Here is a 10,083-nt window from a genome sequence, read left to right on the forward strand (position 1 = left end):
TGCCCCTGACACCGATTTTGACACAGCAGAAGTCTTCAATGCATATTTTCTTAACTCTGCCAAGGATCTTGTTAACTCGAGTAATTTGTCTCTGGTAACTCTTCCTAGTGGGAATGGGGACGCATATCTAACTTCGGTCCCTGTGGTACCTTTTAATTTTGCGTGGAAGCTAGTTACCGTGGAAGAAGTAATAAAAGCAGTGCATGGTTTTAAGAGTTCCAAGAGTAAAGACATCTATGACAAGTCTGTGGATGAGTTAAGAAGGGTTATTTATAGTATAGTTCCTGCTCTAATAGACTTAATAAATTTGTGTCTGTCAGAAGGGGTTTCCCTGAGGTTTTGAAGGCATCGATGACTGTACCCGTCTACAAGAAGGGTCCACAAAGCGAGGTATCGAGCTTCAGACCTATAAATCTAATACCTATGTTTGCCAACGTCATTGAATCTGCCATGCTGGAGCAGCTGTGCAATTTTTTTGAGTCACATCACCTTTTGGTACCAGCACAGTTTGGCTTCAGAAGGCATAGATCTACTGTTGAAGCTGTGGACTCACTTCTTCAGGCCATTCTTAATTCTTTTTAAGCAAAAAGTTCTACTGCTGTACTGTTATGCGACCTTTCACGTGCCTTCGATTGCGTGTCGCACAAGATCCTCTTGAAGAAACTGGAAAGGTACGGTGTACGGAGTTGCGCCCTGAAACTCTTGAAATCTTACTTACATCAAAGGAAGCAGTCTGTAACCTGGGATGGTAAAACCTCAAACCCCTTGGTTGTTGAGCATGGTGTGCCTCAGGGCTCAATTCTGGGGCCATTTTTGTTTATCTTTTTTATTAATGATATTTATTACAATGTAGCCGGTAATATTCTGCTGTATGCCGATGACTCAACCTTGTTTGCAACTCATAAGGACTCTACAACCGCAGAAACACTTGTTAAGAACCTTTTTACAAATGCTTCATATTGGTTCAGTTATAACAGTTTGTGCCTAAACAAGGACAAGACTCAGGCGATTACTTGTAGCTTGTGCAACAATGGTGTTAATGTGGAGGGAGTGAAGTTGCTTGGCTTTAATCTTGATTTGAAGCTTGTCTGGAATATGCATGTTGATGCCTTGTGTAGTAAGCTAAGTAGGGTAATTTTTTTGCTTCGAAAGCTTAAAGCAGAAATGCCCTTTGAGTTTGTTAAGTTAGCTTACTTTGCCTTTTTCCACTCCCACATTGTTTATGGTACCAGGCTTTGGGGACACTCTGCCAGTGTAATTAGAGTTCTTCGGTTACAGAAAAAAGCCCTTAGGGTACTAAGTGGGGCACAGTTGCTTGAACACTGTAGACCACTGTTTTCTCAACACCGAATTATGACAGTGTACAATGTATATATATATATATATATATATATATATATATATATATATATATATATATATATATAAACATTGAATCACAAAAAGTACTTGCTCCGCCGGGAGTCGAACCCGGATCTCTCACTTGCCGGGTGAATGTGCTACCATTACACCACAGAGCGCTTACTTTTTCCGATTCAATTATTTTGTATTTGGCCGTATCTGTCACATATGGGTTTAAATAAGCAAACTAACATATGATCGGAAGACCAAATACCTGTCAAACGACTTTTATTTACAGGCTCTGTGGTGTAATGGTAGCACATTCACCCGGCAAGTGAGAGATCCGGGTTCGACTCCCGGCGGAGCAAGTACTTTTCGTGATTCAATGTTTATTGAAATTAAATAAGGCTATTGCCATTTATACAATTTAATTTATATATATATATATATATATATATATATATATATATATATATATATATATATATATACCAATGTCTTTTAGCAATTAAGCGTAAAGAAGATGACTACATCACTAATGCAGGTGTACATAGGTATGAAACCAGGAAATGCCTTAATGTCCATGTAAATAGATCTAGGTTACACAAGATCTCAAATTGCTTCCCTATTATAGCCACTAAAATGTTCAACTCCATACCCCTTACAGTTAGACAGCTCCCGGTACAGAAGTTTGGGCCTGTCCTAAAATCCTGGTTGTCAGATATATCCCTTTCAACAGCCTAACTGAATATTTTGGATCTGACCATTCCCTTCTGCTTGGCTATTTAAATTAATTTGTTTTTAATTTCTGCATGTGTTTAATGTTATTATCTGTATATTGCATGACCCAATACTCTTTAGATTGATATATGTACTTGAATTAATGAGACCTCATTAAATAACGGTTCTTAGTCAAATCATGACTGTTTTGTATTCTTAGATGTAGTCTTTCACAAAATGTATGCTTAATTTTAGTTTTAATATTCACATTTATGCCTAGTTATATTTATATTTGTATTAGTGCAGGGCCTGTTATGTATTAATAATTATTCAATTAGTGCAGGGACATGAACTAATGCACACTGTTTGTAACTATTAGTCAAAACTTTATTTTCTTACATGTAGTAACTTTTTTTAATGTTGGTTAGTGTTTAATTTTAATACCGGCATAAATGCTTAGTTTTATTTATATTTTTAGTACTTGACCTGATGGACATTTATTGGTGCACGGACTCTAATTATTGCACGCAGCTAAGTTTTGTAGTGGAATGTTGTTTTCACTAGACGTAGCCTATTACAATTTGTAGATCGGCTGAATAAATCATTTGAATCATTTACAAACTTTATTCTTTAAAGATGGAATATTAGATGATAAATATCTACTGTTCCAAGATGATAAATATCTTGAGTTCAACTAATCGTAGTTAAATTGAAAGTTATACATTTATCTGTGTATTATGTTCTTGTTTAATATACAATTAAAAAATTTGAAATAATGTTTGAAATATATAATCCATACTGAGTAGAAATTTTATTTGTTCATAAGTTGACAAATAAATATTAAAATGTTTCATTAAAGTGCTAAGAATTGTGTTATCGTTAACATCCTTATTGATATACATTACAATTTAAACTTTCAACTGTTTTATTCAAATTATTGTGTATGAGTATATGGTGGTTAATCTGAAAATAAATATTTTTATAGTTATCTACACAAATTATTAGTTGATAGTTGGTCTTTCGATGATCTAATTTTATAGCACCTTTTCTACTAATAGATCTTAATAGTAGTTCTAGTAGTCATTAGGTCTAACACATACACCAGATTTTAATCAAAATGTGCCTAAAAGTTGTTGGCACGCCACAATAAATTACGCCATAACTTTGATAAGTTTTCCTCTAATATTCACTAAAATATTTTGTGTATTAAGATATGAAAAACTGTTTAATTACATCGTTTATTCATTCTAAATTTACAATATTCTATGATTATATAAGAAAAATGATAGCATTGCTAGTTTGTGAATCAGACTGTGAAATGATAACACGTCAATACCAGGATTTATGGTCCCATTTACCAAGAAAACCTTTTATCATTTAACGCGTCGCTCGCTCACCCTCAACACACAGTATGAGTGGTCAATAGAGGTCAAAATGTTTCCCTTGGTTTCTTTTTTTCCGCGAGTGAAATCTGAATGTTATGAGAAAAAACTGTTCCATATAGTGAGATATATGTATAACAATGTTGATGTATATCACCGAAATTCTAAGGAACACGTACGTTAAATGTTTTTCATGCTTTCATGTGTTACAGAATAAAATATTAAATTAATTTATAAAATACGAAATTTACAAAACATTTCTTAAGGGTCTAAGAAACCATGAAAATGTATGAATTATTTATGTTATAAACATTTAGGCTACATGATACATTTGAATTTTTATGGCCTTAATTTGGAAATGTTTTTTATACATATTCTACAGTAAAATGCAGATAATTATAAGTCAATAGGCATTTGGACATAAAGATTTTACTCAATCGATTGATTTTAAAATGTCTGCAACTTTAGTGTTTAATGTTTAACATATGTTTGTCGGTTTTAGTTTGGGTTATTATATTGCTACAACAATAATCCTACATTTTCATACAAACAGTTTATCAAAATGCCATTTGCCTGAGTTAAATCGACTTATACAGTTTTACATAAATGCCATCTTTAACGTTTACGTCACTAAATAAAATGATAACCATGGTTTAAGCAGCCTTCAAAATGAAGTGAGACGACCTCGCCAATATCTCCGATGCGAAGTCCTTAGGGGGAGATATTTCTCTGGAGATTGAGTGGGTCATAAACCGGCCTACTGCATCATTGATCCTGCCGCTGACGTCCTGACCTTGGCCACCCAGGACATCCTGCACAATATGACCCTGCCAATATATTTCTATTTCACCTACTTAAGTCATAACGCTTTTCACGACTGGTGGGGTCATAAAAGCGTTCTGTGCAGCTTTCATCAATCCAGTAATTTACTTTTGGATTTTTAATCCGAAAAACCCAAAAGTGACAACAGACTTTACCATGTCACCTTTTTCTTCTGTATCTGGTAAAGCCATCAAGTAAGTTTTGCTCATACGGAAGGAACTATTCTTTCAACTTAGACTTTTACAGAGTTTTTAATGTAGTGTGGTTTTGTTTGTTTACTGAATACATAGGTGTAAACGCCATATTATAAGCTCATAGGTCCTTTCTCGACTTTAACTATGACTTAAGTAACTAAATGTGCCCAGAAAGCTGTTAAGAAAAACCCCTGTATCTGTTCTTAATATTACTTCTTGAATTAAATTGCTTTGACAATACAATATATATGCGAATGTTGAGTTTAGCTCTAGTTCACCTTCCTCTTAACTACAGCATCTGAAATCTGAAGCTGTCGCAGACTTGACTTCTGAAATCTGCACTCAACGAGCAAACTTGCACCTGCTGATATAATGAGAATACTCCTAAATTGCACTTCATTGACGTGTATTTCTGGGTGTTTTGATTGATAATACCCTAATACAAAGAGTTTGTGACGGAAGAAATATACATTTGAATACCTTTCTGAAATCCAGGAAAACTACTTGTGGTGCAATTACATTTATTAACAATCAGGGTGATAATTATTTATTAAAGTAGAATTAAAACTTATTATTACAATAAAGAAAGGTTTTGATCTGACAAAGAAAGAGAGAACTCCCTCTCTCACTAAGGAATATCATATAAATAGCAGTCCAGATAATACCCTTAACTCTTTGTAATTAAATAAATTGGAAGATTTCATAACAGAGAAAGAAAAAAGTCAAATGACCAGTTGATTACAAGATTAAAAACTTTTAGCTTTACTTTAAATTCACACCTCAATGTGTAAAATATAATGAAAATGAACAATTTCAAATAAACAATGCAAGTAGTTTTGTAATGTTGCAATGTTGGCGCTTGGGTTTCCCATAAAATAGCATTAAAAAAAAGAAAATCGGAAGTCTATACATGACAAATACATTCATATTTTTGTAGTAATTTAACAAACATTTTATATTTCGATACATTTATAATATTGGAATCATAGAGTGCGCTTAAAAGTAACATGAGGTCTAATTTTAATGTACTCTGTAATCACTCTTGAGCCCAGAGGTTACCCAGGAAAGAAAATGGGAATTTTTAGTAATAATATAATTTTAACTCTAAATTGTAGCAAATATTAAGTATGCTGTGCGTGTAAATTAGTGTAATGCAGATTTGAAAGACAAAGTTTAGCTTTTGATACATATTTAACAATACTCTTTAAAACACGTATTAGTTGGTTTTTACTTAAACAGGCCTTTTACATAAACTCAAATTCGGTACTGAAATACCTTACACTAATTACCATAACTATACAATACAATTTCTTATCAAAGTAGGCTTCATACACCTGAGTACTTTTACATATTATTATTCGTGGGAAAACTCTGTTTCAAAAGAGACAGAGTTCCATTATTCATTACATTATGGTTAGTCAACTGAAAATTTGAAGAACTTAGACTTTAGGATTCTCAACCTGGCATAAAATAGTTTAATTGTTACTGAAATCATATTGTAAACTACTGGGTAGATTCAAGTAATTTCATTATTATTACATGGTAGTTAGTAAATGATAATAGGGATATCTACATAAAATGTTGAGTACACAATCTATAGAGTTTCAATTAATATCACTGAACTTTAATAACTATATCCCTGAGTATTGTAAGACGTACAGGTACTCAACTATATATAATAGAGATACTACAGATCAGGGTTTAATTACACTTGTGGGTGGGGCGGCATTGCTTTGTTATCTTTTCAAGTGACACAACACCACGAATATAGCGACCGACATGGAACCCGCCTATACAGTCCGTCACAACTAATGAGGGCACTGCTATTGTGTCTTAGTTATAAAATAAAATCTGAATTTAATAAAGTTTATATGATTACAATTTTGTACATTTCCAAATGTTTTATAGGGCTTTTTTATATTACATCATAATAGTACAGGTATATTTTGTTAGTTTAATGATATTTTTGTTTACGAGTATGTATATGTGTATAATTTATTGATAACTAGCAGTTACTCGTAACTCTGTACGCGATTTCCTTTTGAATAACAAATAGGTCATGTGCATATCCTTTTTAATGTGTAATAAACACTCCTCAGATAAAAGGTGTTCAATTGGTGATATTCCAATTTAGTGATCAATTTGAGTATAATTGAAGTTTAAGTTTGAAGAAAAATATTTTGAAATCCATTTGGTGAGGTGCGAAAAGTTTGTTATGAATACTAGCTGCTATGAACTTCAAATTTAGGATACCCCACGCTGGCTTAAAATAGCAAAATTTTTACTGAATTCCTTTGTCCCTAGTTACTGGACAGTCATTTTAGTTATGTCACAGTTATTATAACAATTATTGTCTCCTACCCGCGGCTTCAAATGTAATTTTCTACTTAAATAAGAGACATCGACGGTATATTCCTTTAAAATATCTTTATTAACCTAATTCCCATGCATTGCATACCTAATATCTGCAATGATTACAGTTAAAAGTAAATATTTAGTAACACTTTAATTATACGAATAACTCTGTGCTCTTTAGTGATTACAGATAACGTTAAAATAAGAAGTGGTGTTACTTTTAAGCTTAGTCTATGATTTTATAACATAAACAAAATTTCATATAGATACTTTAATTATTTAAAAATATGATTGTTTTATAGCATTATAATACAAATAAAAAATAATTTATTACAAAAACACATCTGCTGAATAAGTAAAAAGGTGAGTTATTATAGGACCAGGGGGTCGTAGTTCGGAGGTGTTTTCGAAATAGTAATGGACATTCTATCTGGTCATGTGCTTACCAGATACCCTAAAAATGTCAATGTGAACTTTCAATACAACCGGTTTAGTAGTTTTAATTTGATTTAATAACACATACGCATGAACACACAGATATACACTAATAGCTTTATATAATAGATCAAATAATAGTATGATCAAAACATTTTACGAAAACTAAACGGTTTAAACTAAGTTGTAGTACTTTTTCTCTTTAAAATGACAGAGTTTATATTTAAAAATTAAATAGTACAAATATTGAATACCTAATGTTATTTTCTAATAATTTATGAAAGAAAATTCACAATTATCCAATCATTTCATATTATTCAATGAAACCTCATGTTATGTTAGAATTAACAATCTGCAAAAATAATGAAAGTTAAACCGTTTTAAATTTATACCAGATTATGGTTACACTTCCTCTAATTTACTTTATGATATCTAAAATAAAAGTGATGAGTTCTGAAAGAAGTAAATTTCAATTATGCCTCTTCAAACAGTGCGATGCACTGACAAGTGCTATTGTTTGATCAACTGCAGTGGGAGCTATTTACATGCAAAAGGCCTCTCTTGATAGTGATTGTTCTCTGTTTGTATGAGTTTCAACGTTACATTAGTTTTGTGCTATTTATACGAACTTATATTGCTAGGTGAGAGAGGGAGTTCTCTCTTGGATCAAAACTTTTCTTTATTTCAATAAAAAGTTTTAATTCTACTGTAATAAATAATTATCACTCAGATTGTTAATACATGTTAATTTAACCTCTAGTAGTTTTCCTGGATTTTAGAAAGGTATTAAAATGTGTATTTGCTCCGTGACAAAACATTTCACTCAAACAGCTGGAATCTGGAACTCAAACTCAACTCAAACTGGAAAACCTATAAGTTATTCTACAAAATAATATCTTAACACTTTAACTAGATATTTGAAGGTGGTTTAGTTATATTATTATTATTTTAAAGTCATTTGGAAATAAGCTTTGGTAAAATTAACATTTAGTGTTACATATTATACTTAAGAAAATATCGTATAAATCTGCCATACATGACAGATAATAGCAAGAGTTTTGGAATTTTACTGTATAATTTTGCTGGTCATTGTTCCATACTCAAAAACTAAACTCTGTCTACTTAGTAGGCTGAGCGTTACCGAAACTATGACCCGTGAGGCTTGAAAAATTTCGTTTCTGCGTATATGTATATCCGCAAGATATCGCGAAAAGGAACCGAGATATAGAGTTGGAATTGTGCAATAACTTTTTATATGAAGAAAACTGAGTTAAATTACTGTACTTTTACTGAACAAAAAGAGTTCAATGAAATAGGCTTGTGTTACTTCAAAACCTAGACTAATAACGATGAATTAATTAATAAAAAAACTTATTTTCAAACAAAACATGCTTACAGTACTTTTTCTACAACTAAAAAGCATAACATACACATTGTTGGACAACGGCAATTAATTTTTATTTTTTTTAATGATTTTTAAGGTATTATACACAATTATTTTTAAAACTGGAATTATTTGTAAAATTTTTCATTGTATTAACGAACTTTTCAAATAAGCAATATCAGATAACTATCAATATCTATGTGATAACATAGATTGTAAAAGGTAAATAAAAGTATTGAATTTTTACAAAGTTTTAATTCGAAATAAAAATAATATAATTATATTTTGGTAAATTTCCTAGATAAAGTCTTAGGCGTCAGGTGGAATACAGTATTTTAGTGCATATTAAGTCCAATTATGGTTGTCTAGATTTTTGTATGTGTAGGAATATATCTGTATTTGTCTTTGATTAATGGTTAGTTGTAATGTAAGAAAAAAATTGTAACCGATTTTGTTTATTCTTCGTACGTTATTTATTTAATTAAACATTGATTTTCTTAAAGTTTACGTATAATTTTTATTGGCTTATTTTACATAATTATCTTAAGAAATTAATTCTTTACAAGTTTTGTTAAAGCATTTTACGTGTTTTTACACATTTAAAAAAGTTAATCTACTTGAAACCTAAATGAAACTTGTTTTTGGATACCGAATTTTACGTATTTCTTCAGATATCTTAAAAATTACTGCAGCTAGAGGTCTGGTACCAATTTTATTCAATTTTTCAGTTCAATTTGCATAATGTACATTAAATTTTACGTCCTGGGTAACGCCCAAAATAATTTAATAGGGCTCCCTTTTAACGGTGGCACTGAAATCTGGGCGAAATCTTTCACCCTGTATAGCTCGCTAACTAAGCGTTTCTGGACCTATGTGTATATGAACTTTTTTCGTTATTTTCACCGTAAGAACAAGGCCTGACAGTTTCTCCGTTTCTTCATTGGACACCCTGTATAATGGATAATATCACTCCATAAAATTTGGCTAAGCGTTAGCGAATATTTTTACGTGGGTCTTATAAGTAATCATGATGGCAACTTTAAAATGGTAGATCAATAAACTTGGTGAAGTTCATTATACTAATAAGAGATTTTACCATGTGACGTATTAACAAATTTAGTTTTAAATATCCCAACACATCTAATAATTTTATGGTGACTTGGTGAGCAGATCTTTTAAATGTAAATTTTATCATGTAGGAAGATATTTTAAATAAAATTTCGTCTCTGGACTATAAATTTCGCATGAAACTTCAACTCTACATAAACATGAATGGGTTTTAATATTAATCTAATGGCTATATATAGAAGGCACCAACATCCTAGTACAGTTTTCATTGATGAATTAAAACATTACTTATAGAAACATAATGTTATGACCTGCAAGGTCATGTTAATATTGGGCGATATAAATATCAATATACTTTAAGAAGATAATTCAGTAACTGATT

Source organism: Homalodisca vitripennis, chromosome 3 (assembly GCF_021130785.1).
Source record: "Homalodisca vitripennis isolate AUS2020 chromosome 3, UT_GWSS_2.1, whole genome shotgun sequence".
NCBI classification, from domain to species: Eukaryota; Metazoa; Arthropoda; class Insecta; order Hemiptera; family Cicadellidae; genus Homalodisca; species Homalodisca vitripennis.